The 18,487-nt window shown below is 33.5% G+C and overlaps 1 protein-coding gene across 3 annotated transcripts in view; it reads left to right on the top strand.

Moving 5' to 3' along the window:
• Nucleotides 1-18,487, top strand: part of LOC114333230 (elongation of very long chain fatty acids protein) — a 170,711-nt gene that overhangs the window by 10,467 nt on the left and 141,757 nt on the right. The window contains exon 1 of one of the 3 annotated variants that reach the window (XM_028283093.2): nt 15,928-16,033. The exons of the other annotated variants lie outside the window; for them this stretch is intronic. The gene's annotated coding sequence lies outside the window, so the exon portion shown is untranslated. Of the gene's footprint in view, nt 1-15,927; nt 16,034-18,487 lie in introns of those variants that run through there. 3 annotated transcript variants of the gene reach the window in all.

The raw sequence follows: 18,487 nt of genomic DNA, 5'->3' as shown, positions 1-18,487 counted from the left end.
TTGACAGGTACGTTCATAATCACGACTTCCATTCTGTCAGGACTACACATCATATAAATGAGGTCGCAAACAACATTCTAAGAGCCTCATTGAAATGATCACTTTTTTGTTGTTTTCCTCATATTTCATATTTTTAAAATCAATTTTACTATGTTGCTTTTTGCACTATATCTTCTTCTGCTTTTGCAATTTGTTTCGCCTTAAAGGACGTAAAATAGTAACAAGAAATTTCTACTTAATGTTCTATCCCTTTGATTTGCGATCAAAATACGTTTCGATATAGATATCGAAACGACATCATAAAGTATTTTTAATTGTTTTAGTTTCCAATATAGAGTTTTTAATTTACGACTCTATTTTCGTTTTTCCCAAAATATATGCGATTATAAATATGCTTATAATGTACTCAATATTTAATGCATATTGGTCATTTTTTTCTTATTGCGCTGTCTCATTCTGGCGTCTTTCTACTAATCTTTTGGTCTTTATTATACCTTCCAATCATTCTAATATGATTTGGTATTATTCAAATCTCTTACCTCTCAACACTTGACCTAAGTATTGTATTTATCTTTCTTTGATCATGCTTAGGAATTCTTTCTGTTTACTCATTCGCCGAAGTACCTCATTGGTTGGTAACTTTTTGTAAGGATTAATTTCTGATTATCAGTCTTATCTGTATTCGTACATTTCAAAGGCATTTTTCCTACTTGATTTTATTTCATATTAATTCTGTGTTGTCAGCATGCTTTAGGGCAGGGGTCGGCAACATGCGGCCCTTTGAAACACTAATGTAATTTTAGGAAAAATCAACAAACAATGAAAAATAATAAATTAAAGACAGAAAGACAACAGACGCTTAAGGACAACAGTTGCATGGACCGAAATTCACTAAAATATAAGGAACTTATTAAGGCAATAAAAAAAAGGATAAGACAAGACATCAGGCACTAAAATACCGAACAAATCGAAAATATTATAGGGAAAATCAAGAGTATTAAAGTGTTAAAAACTCTAAATAGGAAAGACCGACAACAAATATACCTGATAATAGATACAAATGGAATCACTATAAATGACAAAAATAATTTAATAAATACTATTGAATATTACTATGTATTTATACAGAATTATACTCGTTCAACATAGAAAAACCAGAAAACCGCGGTATGGAAATATTAAATGTAAAATCTGAACTACCAAAATTACTAACGAGGACGTTATAAATGCCCTAAAACAGATGAAAGATGAATATAGATTAAGATCAATACAGAGGTCCATCGAACAAACTATGTTAGGACTAAGCTGAAAGGACATAAACGAAAATAAGGACGTGTGACCCAGGACGAAGGTGGAAGATGCAATTGGAAAAATTGCGCAAATAAAATGGAACTGGCCATGACAAAGCAATGGAATGTGGACGCGAAACATTATACATTGGAGACCACACGAGCCCGGTCATACTAAAGCAAAACCACAAAAACGATGGCTAGACGACGTCAAAGCAAAAATGGGTAGATACTGGCAATAAATAGCACAAAACAGAGAGAAGTGAAGAACTCATGGGGAGACCTTTGTCCAGGGATGGATGCAAACAGACTGAAGAAGAAGACTATTTAAGCTACATTTGAATATACGGCCCGCATAAGAATTTTTATTTTGAACATGGCCCGCCATCCGAACAAGGTTGCCGACCCCTACTTTAGGGTATTGCTATGTACTCTTGTTCGTAAAGGATGGTTGTTTAGTTTGGTTCACTAAATGTGGTGATAAACTGCTTGTTATTCTGTTATCTGCTGCTAATACATGTTTGTGACACAACATCCTTTTGATCAATGTCAGTTTGTGTTAATTATATTAATTTCACGGATCTGAACAATTTTGGAATAAAGCGTTTCTTCTTCTTCTTAGCCTTCTATCGTCCACGTTTGGACATAGGTCTCTCTCAACTCCTCCCATCGGTCTCTATTTCCAGAAACTTATTTTCAATTTGTTACGGCTACTTTTTTAATATCATCAAACCATCTCATCTGTGGTTTTCCTCTCGATCGTTTACTTTGGTAAGCGTTTAATACGACTGAAATGGTCATTTAAACTAACCCACATTTTAATTTTTTTAAGAATGATTTTAGCATATAATTTTAATGCTTCAATAATAGTTTTCTCCCTTCGATTATGTTTGTCGCTTCTTGTCAACATTTAAAAGCATTCTAATCCTTTTGACGATAAATATTTTATAAATAGGATGTCTCCTAAATTATCGTATACATTGTAAATTTTCTTATTCAATTGTCTACGTCAGTGTATAACATTTTTTGGATGTCATTAATATTAATTCTCTTTGTTCTAGCAGCGATTTTGAATTTCAAATATGTCTGATTGTTATGATTCTCATTATATTGGCATGAACTATAACATGTTTTGTAATATCAACAAGGCTTTGTATTACCTCACTTTTGAAAATAATAATTAACATTTTATCAAGGTCACGTGGGACATTTACGTTTAGTTAAATCTACTCGAATGCCAAGATTTTCTTACTTTCTTTAAAGGATAGAAAGACTCTTTACTTCTTAAGCGTTAAGGATACGTAACTCATCTACCTCGACAGTTTTTATCACACCTTTCTAGACAAGTTCTAAATATTTAGTTTTATGTTAGATCAAATCAATCTTCTTCCTGAACTGCTTAGCTTTTGACGTTGATGGTTAAAATTTACCATACTTATCTTGGGCTTTATATATCTTGGACTTTTGCTATAAAGAAATGTATTGATCTGTAACAATGGCGATACTGCTATCTACGCTCTAAGTGTGCTATGATTCTCGGTAATCGGTCTAGCGTTTAGATTATCCAGCTGCTAAATCTAGCGTCGTTATTTAATTTGTAAAGGCGGTAAAGCTCAAAATTGTAGCGCCATAATTCTTTTCCTGAAGGCCTTTATAAATATATCTAAGGATATTACGTTCAAAACATCCTAAACTTTCTTCATGGCTTTTTGTCATCGTTCACGTTTCTGAGTTTAGAATTGTTTAAATTCGTAGTAGAGATAATATAGATTACATTATATAGCATAACATACTAGAATTCGATACTAAAGTTCTGAAGTATACCACGTTTTAATGGATCAACAATCTTTACCTTTTTTTTATGCCTGTCTTCATTTCTTTAGTCATTTTCAACACTGACTTGTTTTGATCTGATCTGATCTGCTGATGATCAAACCTGAATTTGCTAAAATTTTTGTTAACGCATATAGCTTCTTATACTATAAAAATATATGTTTCCGTGACAGCGTTAGTGAAACACAATTTTTCATTATTTTAAAATAGAGATTTTGTTTAAACATCTCATCTGATTAATACCTGAATTATAAAAAAGCAAACAGTTAGGAACATCTAGGTATGCATTGACATTTTTTAAAAAGACAATTTTTTTATATTGTCTTGAAAGTATTCTCTCGTGGCATGTTAATATCATTTGGTACCTTTAGTAGGACTTAACCACAATTTCAGATGAGAATAGATCTGTCTTGACGTTTTGATTTTCACTTCGTAACGATTTTGGAAGTGGAAATCAAAACGAAAACAAAATCGTGTTTTAATATTATGAAATTGTTGATATATTATATTAAGAGGAAACAGTAGCGATCAACAGGTAGCAAAAACGCGTTCCAAGATTGCGGCTGTAATTTTGAATATTTTTTCGAGATATTTGGCACACGTATTCGTAATATAATAAAGAATGGCGGTACAGAGCCCAATTTGAAAAATATATTAATATGTGGAAATTACTCTGTAATTAAGTACAATATTAAAAAAACGAGCCTGTACCGCCATTAAGAAGAACAAAAAATACACTTTCTTCAAATAGACTTTTTTATCCGATGCCTAGATTTTGTGTCATTTTGGAACTACTAAAATTTTTTATTTCATTAGTAGTTCCAAAATGACACAAAATGTAGGATTCGGATAAAAAAGTTTATTTGAAGAAAGTGTATTTTTTTGTTCTTCTTAATGGCGGTACAGGCTCGTTTTTTAATATTTTATTTAATTACAGAGTAATTTCCACATATTAACCCATTATTGCCCACCGTATTTTATGTAATACGCAAGACACTGCTACATATTTCGTCATCTAATTATTATCAGAAAAAAAAGTAAACAATAGTTGTTGTCCTAGTATAGGGCACAGAGTAGATGTTAGAAGGTAACTGTTTATGATAATATTAAAAATTTATGATCGTTTGGTAGTAAAGCCTGATTAGATTTGTGCTAAGCTTTCTTAGGTTACATTATAGTGCACCAGTTGCATCTCAAAAGAGTTTGTAGGACTTTTTCGACTTATTTTGAGAAAACTTTTGTAGTACTCAACTAGTAAGGCTTCTAAATATCGAATAGTAATATAAATATTGTTGAAATTTATACCGGTGAGTATTTTGAAAATTATTGATTTTTGCTTATGATATATAATACGCTGTGCATTCGTGGTAACTAATAAACATTGTTTCGATTTTAGAAAAAAATGACGAAAATATGATCCTAACAATTCCAAGGATGTGTTGAATTGTTGAAAATGTATAAGAGTTTAATAGATGACGATACTTTGGAACAGAAAATTTACCTGTGTAACGAAGTTCAACTCACGTTGCATTGTCCAAACAACGGAAATCTAAATTAAAGTTTCCGTTATTACCTCCAGTAATGACTGGAAGTTGTTCAGTAAAAGAAGCGATGGAACCGTATTATGGACATAATTCAACGCAGCGGTCTACTCGGGGAAAACCCATCCATTATGGATATAAATTCCGGTGTATTGCAACCATTAAAGGTTATCTTGCACAATTTCATCCCTATACTCAAAGTGGAGATAAACTAGAGGGTAACTCGTTAGGAAGCTTCGCCACAGAAAAGCTGTGTAGGCTTTTTATTATAACACAGGAATCTGTTATCTACATTGGTATTTTTTAATTTTTTTACATCTTTACTTTTACTGACAAGTTTGAGGGATCAAGAGATTCACTGTACCGGCAAAATTAGATAAGACAGGATTGGAAGAACCCCACTCAAAGAGATAAAAAATTCGTGGAACTTTCCATGCTCTACATACCGAAAAACAATAGCTCACTTTTATTCGATGGAATGATAAGTAATAATGAAGTTACTATGGCAACTAATATTTCAATTTCAGAGATATCTATTTACTGTAGGAAGCTGTAGCCGATGTGATGGTCCAGAAATAGATGGTGGTTCTTCAACCAAACGTTGTGCAAACATATAACAAGGGGGTGGGTGGTGTAGATTTATTCGATAAGTTAAGAGCTTTGTATAGTATTTGAATTCAATATAAAAAATATATTGGGCGACATTCAGATTTTGTTTGAATTGTTCAATACTGAACATACGACTTCTTTATCGCAAAATTGAGGCAATTTATTTATTAGAATTTTCGCAGCGAATTGTGGAGGCCCTGCTGACAGCTTCAGATCAGATATTCCTACGTCAAAACTCCTCAAAACATGTTGGTGAGGAAATTCGCTTGGATAATATGGGTCATTTGCTGGATAAAATTGAAAAACAACGAAGGTGTGGCAAATTGGCAAGTGCACTTAATATCGGTGCATTAAATGTAATGTAGGACTTCATCCCGAGCAATGTTTCGTTAAATATCACAAGTTTTAAAAACTTTCAAATAAATTAATACCTTATAATATTTTGTATCCTTCGTTGCCCAGCGTATGTTACATCATACGTCAAAAAAAAGACAGTTACAAAGAAAAAAAAACGTAAATTTTACACATTGCTATTAAAAACAACCTCTCTTTATTTCATTCTGAAGTTTTGTTTCCATTTTGATAAAATTTTAGTTTTGGGCATTAATGGGTTAATATATTTTTCAAATTGGGCTCTTTACCGCCATTCTTTATTATATTATGAGTACGTGTGCCAAATATCTCGAAAAAATATTCAAAATTACAGCCGCAATCTTGGAACGCGTTTTCGCTACCTGTTGATCGCTACTGTTTCCCCTTAACATAAAAGATAGTAAATAATTAATCCCACAATTATTTACATAGTAACCATAGATATCAAATATTTAAATATTTACAAAATTAATTAGTTACGTACTAACACAAAATGTTTGAGAAAGTTTTAGATCTTACGGAAAATATGGTAAAAAATGTAATCATGTTGTACAGTATTAAACGTTTTGTGAGGTCAGTAAATGACCTTTTTGGAGTGTAACTACTTTTCCTTATCACGACGGATGTGCTCAAAAATTTGAATTTAGGTTCATCTTAGACTTTTCTTCACTTTTGGACTTAAGCTCTGGGTTGTTTTTACTAAGGGGGAAAAGCCACATCTTCTCTAGAAAGGGAGGTTTGCACCCTCCAAGTAAAAGCAACCAACGACACAATCCAAAAGTAAGGTGAAGGGTAAGAGCAGGCGGGGTGAGCAGGGTAATACGAAGGATAGGAAGAGACCCAGAAATTTTATTAACGATAAAACGAAGAAAACTCGAGTATTTGGGTCACCTGATGAGAGGTCATAAATACGCATTACTTCAAAATATAATGCAAGGAAAAATAGAAGGAAAACGGAATCCAGGCCGTAGAAGAATGTCGTGGATGCGGAATTTGAGAGAGTGGTTTGGCTTCACCACTAATGAACTTTTTAGGTCAGCTGTAAACAAAGTCAGGGTAGCCTTGATGATTTCCAATCTCCGATAGGAGTGGCACAAGAAGAAGAAGAAGAGCAGGCCCGGCTTAAAGGCCGGGCAAACCGGGCGCTTGCCCGGGGCGCCGCGAATGTAAGGGCGCCGGAGGCGCCCTTGCAGTCGCGGCTTCTCAGCTGGGGTTCAGAGAAGAATTTTGGACATCAATCCTCGCGCGTTTTTTGTCCCTTGTAGCGCACACACACTCTTAACCTGGTCGTCAATGACTCAGCGTTGTCTTGTACCGATGCTGTAAACTTTTTCATGGGTTTACAAGAAATGTATAACTATTTGTCTGCCTCTACCCATCGATGGACAGTTCTAAAAAAACATGTATCTTCTCTGACTGTGATGGTCCAAGAGCTGTGAGACATTTTTGAGTAGGTATTTTAGGCAACCTGAAAGTTTTTCAGGTGACTTTTCCATGATAGTCTAATACAAAAATGCCGGTCTGGCTGGAGGGTAGCGGTTATTTTCCCCAAAAATCCCCCCCAAGGTTAAACAAAAGGGTAAAAATTGTTATTACAAAAAATATCATTGACGTGACTTTAAAGTAAATTTAAACATTCAAATATAAAGAAAATAAACAGGCCAGGCGATTTGAGGGCGATTTTAACTCTGCAAGATGCTTGCATGGGCGCCCCAAGATTATTTTCAGGGGATGCATCTGAACTTCAGAAGATTTAATCTGAATCTGTACATACTATTAACGAGTATAAAATATACAACTATACATGCGTAGCTATGTACATTCCTTCCGGACAGGGAGGTGCAATTGTTTTTTTGACAGGATATTTTTTAATACTAAAAATAAATATTCTTATAAAGACAGGTTTTTTTTTGGTGAAATTTTCCAACTGCCAGATGTTCAAACAAATTACCCGTGCATATAAATGAAAAGCGCTATAGGTAAGCAGCAGTGTGAGAAAGATCGTATACCGATAGCTGTTTGCGTCCTCTGTTGTAGCTAAGCGAGTCCGTTCGCTCGAGAAAAATCACGTGACCTGGCGATATCCATGTTGTTTCTCGAAACGTTAGAGTAATTATTATATATTATAGTTTTTTAAACAACTTTTTCTTAATTAAAGAAAAATAATACGTACTATATAATAGATTTTGCAAAATATGATAGAAAAAGACAAATTTATTATTATAAATATATAGGTAGAAATGTATAAAACTATAAACTAAATTAATTCTGTGTCCGAATCTTGTACTTTTTCCTCAAACTCCTCATCTGAGCTTAAATATTCATTATCTTCTTCTTCGTCAGACTCCCCTCGAGACTCAGATTGCTCTTCTAGATGATTTGTAAATAGTTGTAATATGTATTTAGAATTAATTAAAAATTAATTAGTGATTAATTAGTTGAGTTGCTACGTATTCTCCGTCCTTTTATACGGAGTCGAAGCCGGGACAATCACGGGCGCATCTGAAGAAAGACTTGCCGTTGTTGAGATGTGGAGTTATCGAATAATGTTAAATATATCATGGACACACGTAACAAACACAGAAACATTAAGAAAGATGAAAAAGGTAAAAGAAATACTCAATACTATGAAGGAAAGAAACATGAGCTACTTTGGTCATATACTAAGAAATAAAAAACGTGATGTGATTGGTTATATAAGTAAGAATACGTAGCAACTCAATCAATTAATCACTAATTAATTTTTCATTAATTCGAAATACATATTACAACTATTTACAGATCAGGTAGAAGAATCTGAGTCTCGAGGGGAGTCTGACGAAGAAGAAGAGAATGTATATTTATTTTAGCTCATTTTTCTTTCCTTCATAGTGTTGAGTATTTCTTTTGCCTTTTTTATCTTTCATAATGTTTCCCTGTGTGTTAAGTGTTGTGTCCATTATATTTTTTACATTATTCGATAACATCACATCTCAACAAAGTCTTTCTTCAGATGCGCCCGTGATTGTCCAGGCTTCGACTCCGTATAAAAGGACAGAGAATACGTAGCAACTCAATTAATTAATCACCGATTAATTTTTAATTAATTCTAAATACATATTACAACTATTTACAGATCATGTAGAAGAGGAATCTGAGTCTCCAAGGGAGTCTGACGAAGAAGAAGGGAATGAACATTTAAGCTGAGATGAGGAGTTTGAAGAAGAAGTACAAGATTCGGACACAGAATTAATTTATTTTATAGTTTTATACTTTTCTACCTATATATTTATAAATATAAATTTGTCTTTTTCTATCATATTTCCAGAATCTATTGTATAGTACGTATTATTTTCCTTTAAATAAGAAAAATTACTTAAAAAACTATAATATATGTATAATAATTACTCTAACGTTTCGTGGCACAACAACATGGATATCGCCAGGTCACGTGATTTTCTCGAGCGAACGGACTCGCTCAGCTACAACAGAGGACGCAAACAGCTATCGGTATACGATCTTTCTCACACTGCTGCTTACCTATAGCGGTTTCATTTATATGCACGCGTAATTTGTTTGATCACATGGCAATTGGATAATTTCACCAAAAAATCTTGTCTTTTTTAGAATATTTATTTTTAAAATTAAAAAATACCCTGTCAAAATAACCACTGCACCTCCCTGTCCGGAGGGAATGTCCATAGCTATGCATGTATGTATATGTATAGTTTGTATGTATGCATTTTATACTCGTTAATAGTATGTACAGATTCAGATGAAATCTTCTGAAGTTCAGATGCACCCCCTGAAAATAATCCTAGGGCGCCCATGGAAGTATTTTGCAGAGTTAAAATCGCCTGGTCTGTTTATTTTCTTTATATTTGAATATTTAAATTTACTTTCAAGTCATATCAATGATATTTTTTGTAATAACAATTTTTACCCTTTTTTTAACTTTGGGGGGGATTTTTGGGGAAAATAACCGCTACCCTCCAGCCAGACCGGCATTTTTGTATTATACTATCATAGAAGAGTCACCTGAAAAATTTTCAGGTTGCCTAAAATACCTACTCAAAAATGTCTCACAGCTCTTATACTATGAAGCCACTCAGCGACACAAGATGGGAAAGTCGCATTGACGCGATCGGACCTGTACGTTACCAAGCTGGTGAAATCTATTATGCACTTCTTGAATTATCCACTGATCCATCAGGTGATGCTTATGCTAAAAGTACAGCCTTAGGTCTGGCTAAGAAGCTGAAAAACTTCAAATTTATTTGCTGTTTGGTGGTTTGGAATACAATTCTCTCGAGGATAAATGTGATCAGTAAACTGCTACAACAAGAAGATTTTCATATTGCAGCAGCTATGAAACTGATAGCTTCTGTAAAGTCCTACTTTAAAGAAATAAAAAGTGACAAGGGGTTTGAAGAAATGCTTGTTGATGCCCGAGAAGTAGCAAAAAGCTTTGAAATTGAACCATCCTTCCCTTCTGATTCTGAACAACAAATTCGACCAAGGAGAGTCAAGCGCCAATTTGATTATGAGGTACGAGATGAAGCAGTTGTGGATCCAAAAAAACTTCAGAAATAAATTTTACCTCTACATTTTGGACACAACAATCGCATCACTTGAAGAGAGATTTTCTCAGTTATCCACCCACAATGACACGTTTGGATTTCTTTACAAACTGAAAAGAGAAGATATCAATACTCTAATGACTAAATGTGCAGACCTGCAGATATCTCTAACAGATGGAGAGCACCGTGATGTTGAAGGACACCAGATGTATCAGGAACTCTTAGTGCTGAAAACAGTTCTACCCGACGATTGTGGAGATAAACCAAAGGACATTTTGAAATTTATTTCATCACATTCTTTAAGTGGGAACTTTCCAAACGTTTGTGTAGCTCTAATAATTCTTCTTTCTCTTTTAGTAAGTGTTGCATCTGGAGAAAGAAGCTTTTCTAAACTTAAGTTAATTAAAAACTACTTAAGATCCACTATGTCCCAAGAACGGCTAGTAGGACTGGCACTTATGTCTATAGAATATGATGTATTACAACGACTTGATTTAAGCAACATCATTAAGGACTTTGCTGAAAAAAAGACTCATAAAGTTGCCTTTGTAAACTAGACTTGCAATACTTAGAGAAGCCTAACAGACTAAATTACATCATTGACACCAGGCTATTGTTCATTGTTCTTTATATAATATTTTTAAATACAATGTAAATATACTTTACGTCCAAACTGTGTCCAAAGTCTTATGTTTCTTTAACTGACACTGTGCAAAATATACAACGGTTATGTAAAACAAAATGGCGTTGATTTACGATCCAATTACATTTATATAGTTTACACACTTTTTGTGAGTGCCAAATTGACACCGTCTGTGTGTCATATGCACATACGGTGTCAATATAACACACAGTTGGTGTCCAAATTACACACAGACGGTGTCAATATGACGCACACAAAAGGTGTTAACATCCTGTGATATCATGCTGTGTTGATTTAACACGAACATTTTTACCAGTGGCGCTGTCAAAGGTCTTAAAATGAGCTGTTACTCGAAAAGTGTTGCAAACTTAAAAACCAGCTGATTGTTGTTGTTTTTATAGGGGTTTTTACTATGAGGGGGGGGGGGCGATTCAAAGGATCCTTGCCCGGGGTGAAAATTTCGTCTTGAGCCGGGCCTGGGTAAGAGAAACCTAAATCCAAATTTTCACGCAAATAGGTGGTGACACGGAAAATTACACCGTATCGCCCTACGTTACGTTCATTTACTGACCTAGTTGTACAGTATTAAAAATGTTGTGAGTATCTACGACCAGAGGTTCCAAAACAGTGCAAACATGGCGCACCTATGGGGCACGCGCACGGTCAATTCGTCTACGCGGGTGGATATGTAACAAGGGCTAAAGCTAATCCAACCCTAGGTATTAAGCTTCACACAGCCCAAAAATACAAGCACTTAAAACAGTGCCGGTAACTAATGAAAAGTTCGGTGTGAGCACTACACAGCTTTCATCGCATAACGCCATTTTGGCGGGCTAACTAGCTATCGAAACGTTGGGTTCCATACAGACATGTTTCTGGTTTTTTTTTTTGGTTTTTGGTTTTGATAACCGTGAAATTTAATTCATAAGAACCTGTTAAGAATGTTTATAGCCATTGGCAACAACATTAAATTGAGATTCGTGTATACCTTTTTAGGAGACATATAATTAATATAGCAATATCATTAAAGTCATTTTAGAATCAAAAGTACTTTGTAGCCATACTTGCCGTCATTTAGTCATTAAGAGTTTTATATCTCTATTTATTTTCTTTTCATATTATCTCTATCACAAAAACTCTAAGAATGGAACCATTTATACAGGGGTATACTATAGCTTCCAGAAAAACCCGAAATATTTTGTATTGCACATTCTCAGGGTTTTTCTAGAACCATTGTTATACATGTCTAACTAAAGCTATAATTTATTTTTTAAAAACTATTTTTCCTTTGTTATACACAACAATAGATACAAGAAAAAAAAATATTATTTTTTATCGTTGTTAAATTGTCTTCATATAAAGGTATTTTCTAAACGTTGTTGCCGTATGACTAGAAATCTGTTTCTTATTTCAGTGCAAGGTTCTCTACAGAGCAAATTCTATATTTTAAACGGTTGAAGTTTTATCAATATTATTAAAAAAACTTTGTATGACCTATAAAAGCTAATTTATCACATATTCTTCACTTATTTTACTATTTCTATGTTAACTTTAAGGCAAATTTAGTTTAACAATAAAAGAAGAATAAAGCTAACAACATAATCTTACATTTTATGGTCTATGCAAGAGTATATCCAGAAGAAACAACCTACGAATGTATTAAAGCTAAAGGAGCCAAAGGATTTGAAAGTTCTAATGCTGCCTTTTAAGAGGAAACATTATAATATTGATATAGATATGAATTTTCGAAAGACAAACAACTATTCGACAGTATATAACACAAAAATTCATACCAAATCGAAAGTACGACTGTATTTTAAACAAATTCAGTATTTAGTTAAGCATTATAAGATGAACCAACTGATATTATGGTTATTACTGAGTAAATGTGCGGAAAGTTTTTAATATTTTTAAACTGTGATTGACGGAGAAGAAAAAAAATGCAAGAACTGCTTCTTGGCCAAAAAAGATGCTTAAATGTATGATAAGAAATCCACAGAATTCCAGAAATTTTTTGATTGGTAATGTCAGGAACGTTTGACAAGGCGCCTTGACAAATATAACAAACAAAATGTTTCAAGGAAACATACAATTGTTCTCAACAAAATCAGTGCCAATAACACTACTGTAGACTTGTTTGTATCTAAAATATGCACAGATATTTAAGTTGACAATAAATGGACATTTTTTTAACTTAACGTTACCTTCTAAGTTCGATTCATTTGTAACGGTAGCATTTGGTAGTCTAGTGATAAATAATGTGTTTACTCACTCTTTGACGCTATTTTAATCACTCAATTGCACTTTTGATTTAATTTAAATAATTACTGCTATAATTACATTGCGCTATGTTAATGTGTTATCATAATATGTTAAAATAAATTAAAAAGTCAAATAAAGAACAGTGTCATATACAATGGAAGAATAATGAATAAAATAGGATAGACTGATTTTTTGACATACTTATTATAAGTGTTTGAAAATTTTTATATTTTGCTATAAAGGTTACATACTTAGCCCTTTCGAGCTTACTTCTAATTTTTTTAGTAAGTGATTTCTTTCTTCTGGACAAGAAGCTAGCAGTGTAGTGTCGTTTGCGAAATGCGAGTTAGACATCTACGCAGAGATTTGCTTCTTCCTCCCTAGCTGTTAAAAAAGCTGATAAAATGCCTTGGCGAACTTCCTTGTCCAAAATGCATTCATCAGATAGGCATTTGTCCATTCAAATGTATGCCAGGTTTTCTTGACATAGTCGGCTAATAAGGTGAGTCAAGTGTTCAGATACGAGATACGCCCATTGTTTTCAGTATGTTCCATAGTTTGTCTTATCTAACATTGTCAAAGGCCTTAGTACAGTCAACAACACATATAAATTTCTAAATCTATTTTTTTCTATTCTTACATTAAGATTTTGTTCTCTCGTTTCTTTGCCTTTACAAATCCAGCATGATCAGGTGTTATTTGCCTTGCAGTTTTCTAGACGACGAATGCAGTAGGATGTAGAGGAGCACTTTACTGACCTGGGATAATAGAGCTAGTAGTCTACAGTTATTACAATTATTCGTTAAACCTTTTTTATATAGATGTATGATTATGGTATTTTTCCTATCCTCGGCACGATCCATGTAATGTTTTTCAGTTCACATTCCAGAATATGCTTTAAGACATCTGATTTGCATTGTGCGGAGTAGTCTGACTTCGTTTTACTGTTCGTTAGTGTTATTTGCATTAGCATCTCGCAGAAGAGTTTCCCAATATGCATGTTCTTACTTCTTTTACAAGTAGATTGAATAGCTCTGCAAAGCTGTTGGTATTAGGAATGTCTAAGAGGAATTTTCATTCCAGAAAGTTTTGATATCCACAATATTGTATATGTGTTTGTGTTTTCTTCTATACAGTGCTAGTCAAAAGTCCGTACCCCCCCCCCTCGTATCTTTTGAACGGTTATACCTATAATAGTGATTTGGAGGGAGGAAATAAACGGACGTAAGCTTCTTAACTAGTCATGACAGGTGACGTAATAGTGACAGATGACGTTACAGAGCCACTGTGACCGATAATTTTAAATGGGGCCTTATGGCAAGTGATACCTCGTTTGAAAGGTATTGAAAATACCTATTCAGTCATACTAATTTTGTTTGAGTTTAAGCTAATTTTGATGAATAAATGAAATAAACATAAAATTGTAGTTTCGCATTTAATTAATAAAAATTCAAAATTCCGCCTATGATTACTTGCCAAACAGGTTGACGTTGACGTAAAAACTACTAGAGAATTGAAAAACGTCAACTTTTTTGACAAAAAATCCATAGGCGGACATTTGAATTTTTATTAATTAAATTCGAAACTACAATATTATATTTATTTAATTTATTCACCAAAATCAAAATCAACCTAAACCCAAAAAAATTAGTATGACGGAATAGGTATTTTAAATACCTTTCAAACGAGGTATCACTTGCCATAAGGTCCTATTTAAAATTATTGGTCACAGTGGCTCTGTAACGTCATCTGTCACTATTACGTCACCTGTTATAACTAGTTAAGAATCTTACGTCCGTTTATTTCCTCACTCAAAATTCAAAATTTCACTATTATAGGTATAATCGTTCAAAAGATACGAGGGGGAGGGTACGGACTTTTGACTAGCACTGTATAATTATTAATTATATTTCGTTTACATTGTGTCTAATTTCTACCCAATATGATCTTCTGTATTGTACCCATCACCAAAATCTCTCCTATTATTCAATTACATATACTTTTTTAATGTTGCTTCAGCTACCGTTTCTTGATCATCACTTTAATATTTCTGTTTTTCTTTCTTTCTTTCTTTCTTTCGTTCTTTCTTTCTTTCTTTCTTTCTCTCTTTCTTTCTTTCTTTCTTTCTTTCTTTCTTTCTTTCTTTCTTTCTTTATTTCTTTCTTTCTTTCCTTCGTTCGTTCTTTCTTTCTTCCTTTCTTTCTTTCTTTGTTTCTTTCTTTCTTTCTTTCTTTCTTTCTTTCTTTCTTTCTTTCTTTCTTTCTCTCTTTCTTTCTTTCCTTCCTTCTTTCTTTCTTTCTTTCTTTCTTTCTTTCTTTCTTTCTTTTTCTTTCATCTATCTATTGGAACTGTTGTATACTGATCTATTCTTTATCGTAGGTTTTCGATCCAGATTTTCTGTTGATACTTCCGTTTGTTGTCACATTCTTAGGTAGTGTTTTGAATTCCTAGATTTAAATTAATCTTTTACGTTAATAGTATAGCTTGTAATGCAGATTGATATTTCTATGGTACCTCATATATTATATTCTTTATTTTTAACAAATCTTACTTCTTCTATTGCTTTTTTAAATCTGTAAATATGTAAAATCTGTATGTTATTGTCATCCATTAAACTCAGTGACATCCTGTTGTATATAGCAAACAGTAAATAAATTCAAATTTCCTTCTTTATTCATATGAATTATTTTAACATAAGTGTGACGAAACCAAAAAAAAACAAGAAATATCGTTTAACAGGTGTAAAAATTAATTTTTATGTTCATGGAAATTGTTGCCCATTGTATGTAGAAACACGAAATTTGCATTTCAACGACACAAAGCTTTTTTTAAGCTAATACTGTTCCCAAATCAGAATGATCTAGTAATAGCGGAATGTGTAGTGTGTAGTGACATACCACGTGCTATTGTGATGTTCCTTTGATGGTAGGACGTTTATTTTTCTATATTTTCCACTGAAGATCACACTCTTTAATTGTATGCATTAATATAGTTTTAGTCTCATGGATGGCTATTTGCTTGTTGCTTTCTGAAAGCGAAGGTATTCTTTTTCTACCCATTTCATGTATGACGTACCTCTTGTTGTTCAAATCTATGTTTTATTTTATTATACCTATTAAGTGATTGTTGCGGACAGAGATTACAATAATTAACAAAGGAAAAACCTGTAATCTTCCGGTCATTGTTTAAGTTGGGGTCTTTAGTTTTGAATCTTAAATCAATTCAAGTATTTGTCCAGGCTTTAAGTAAATCCTGTTATTAAAGAATAAAATAATAAAAGTTTCCACACAGCAAGTAGTCTTTACTTATACTCCAACACAGATATTCGTATTTCAGAAAAAATAGGTAATAATCAGTATTTTGGTTTAATTTCATGGATGGTAAGTCATAAAATTACTATATTTTTTATTTAATATATTTTATTCTTTATATCCTCCTCCTAATTTTCTTGGACGCCTATTTCAGCTTTTTTTGGGTTTTGTTCATTATGATTTCTTCCCGGTCAAACTTAGTTGACTTTCAACAAATATCACTAAATCGGAGAACCAATTAAACGAAAAATACCATATTCAGCTATTCACAATGGGTTTTGTAAATTTGAAACATTGATCTAGACCACATTCTTCTTCATGTACCATGTCCTTTCAGAACGTTGGTTACCATCATAGCTCCCTCTCCTACAGCGCTACAACCCATATGGGGCCCTGGCCTACCCCAGCATTCGCCAAGTATTTTTCCCTGGCTGCTCTCCTTCAGATATCCACCCTCAATATCTCTTTAGCATCCGTTCCCACTTTGTCTATCTACCTCTTCCTTGGTGTTCCTACTGACCGATGTCCCACCATAGTTCCGCTAAGCGTTCTACTAGGTGCTATTTCATTGCCTATTCTTATGAGGTGACCTGCCCAGAGCAATCTTTGCATTTTTGCATAATTTGCTATAGAAGGTTCTATGTAATATTGGTATAATTCGTTGTTGAACCTTATTATCTAAATACCATTGTCGCAAATGGGTCTCAATATGCTCCGTAATATCTTTCTTTCAAAAGTATTAATAAGTCATGTCTTCAAAAGTATTAATAAAACAGTCTTTTCTGTCATGATCCATGTTTCTACGCCATATATTGTTATTGTTCATACTTACTTACTTACTTAGTCCTTAACCTTTAGGTGTAAGGCTGGTGGAGTTGAGTTTGGCATTGCGTTAGGTTTCTTGCACTTTCCAATGTCAATCCCTTTTTCTCGACTTCTTTCCTGATTTCATCTACCCACATAACTCTTGGTCTTCCTCTTTTGTTTTTAGCCTGCACTCTTGTTTCGAACACTCGTTTTGTTATCCTCTCATTCGACATTCTATAAACGTGCCCGAACAATTTAAGTTGTCCCTCCACTATTTTCTCATTGATTGGTCTAGTTTTAGGTTTTGTCTAATTGTTTCATTTCGTATTTTGTCCGTCTTCTTTCTGTTTGCTATTTTCCTCAGTAACCTGATTTCCATAGCATTGACTCTGGATTTTTGTCTCCCCATCAATGTCCATGTTTCGCTGCTACACATTATTGTTGGTCTAACTACTGATTTAACGACTGCCGTTTTTACTTTCTCTGGTATCTCTTTTTTCCCCAAAAATGTTGTTTTCATAGCGTTAAATAAGCTTCCTGTTTGTCCTATTCTCTCGTTTATTTCCATGTCTTGTTTACCATTTGATTCGATTATTACTCCTAGGTATTTAAAATATTCCACTTGCTCTAGTTGTTTCCCGTCTAATTCTATTGCGTGTGTCTTCCTCGAATTTGAAACTATCTTTGTTTTTGTTGTCTCTGTATTAATTTTCATATTTATGTTTGATAGTTCTTCTTCTAGGATTTCAAGATTGTTCTGTAAGTCTTCTCTGTTTTCTGCTATCAATACTATGTAGTCTGCAAATAGTAGCTCCGATAGTTGAGTTCGTTTCATTTGTCAGTATTCTAATGTTAGTTTTCTCATTCTTCTCTTGGCTTTATTTGTCGCTTCATCCAGTACCACTGAGAATAGCAGTGGACTCAGCACGCATTCCTGTTTGACGCCTTGACTTGTAGTAAACTCTCTTGATTCCTCGTTGTGGGTTCTTATGGTTATTGCTCATATGATGTTTTTATATATTCCATACTTTATTTCCCTATGGATGGCTTTGGCTATAAACACCTGCGACAGAGAGAACTATGCTTTGTTAACAAGCATTATCTGTTTCCGTATTTTCTCCTCCTCGCTGCCATCCTCAACTATCAGTACACCCAGCTGTTTTACTACTTTAATATTAGCGTCATCTATTGTCAAATTCAGCAAGTTTCGTTGTTTCCTTGCTTGTATTAAAGCTTTAGTTTTATCTACGTTGACGGATAA

This window comes from Diabrotica virgifera, chromosome 1 (assembly GCF_917563875.1).
Source record: "Diabrotica virgifera virgifera chromosome 1, PGI_DIABVI_V3a".
Taxonomy (NCBI): Eukaryota; Metazoa; Arthropoda; class Insecta; order Coleoptera; family Chrysomelidae; genus Diabrotica; species Diabrotica virgifera.
The sequence above is the reverse complement of the archived record's forward strand: the minus strand, read 5'-3'. Positions and strand labels throughout refer to the sequence as shown.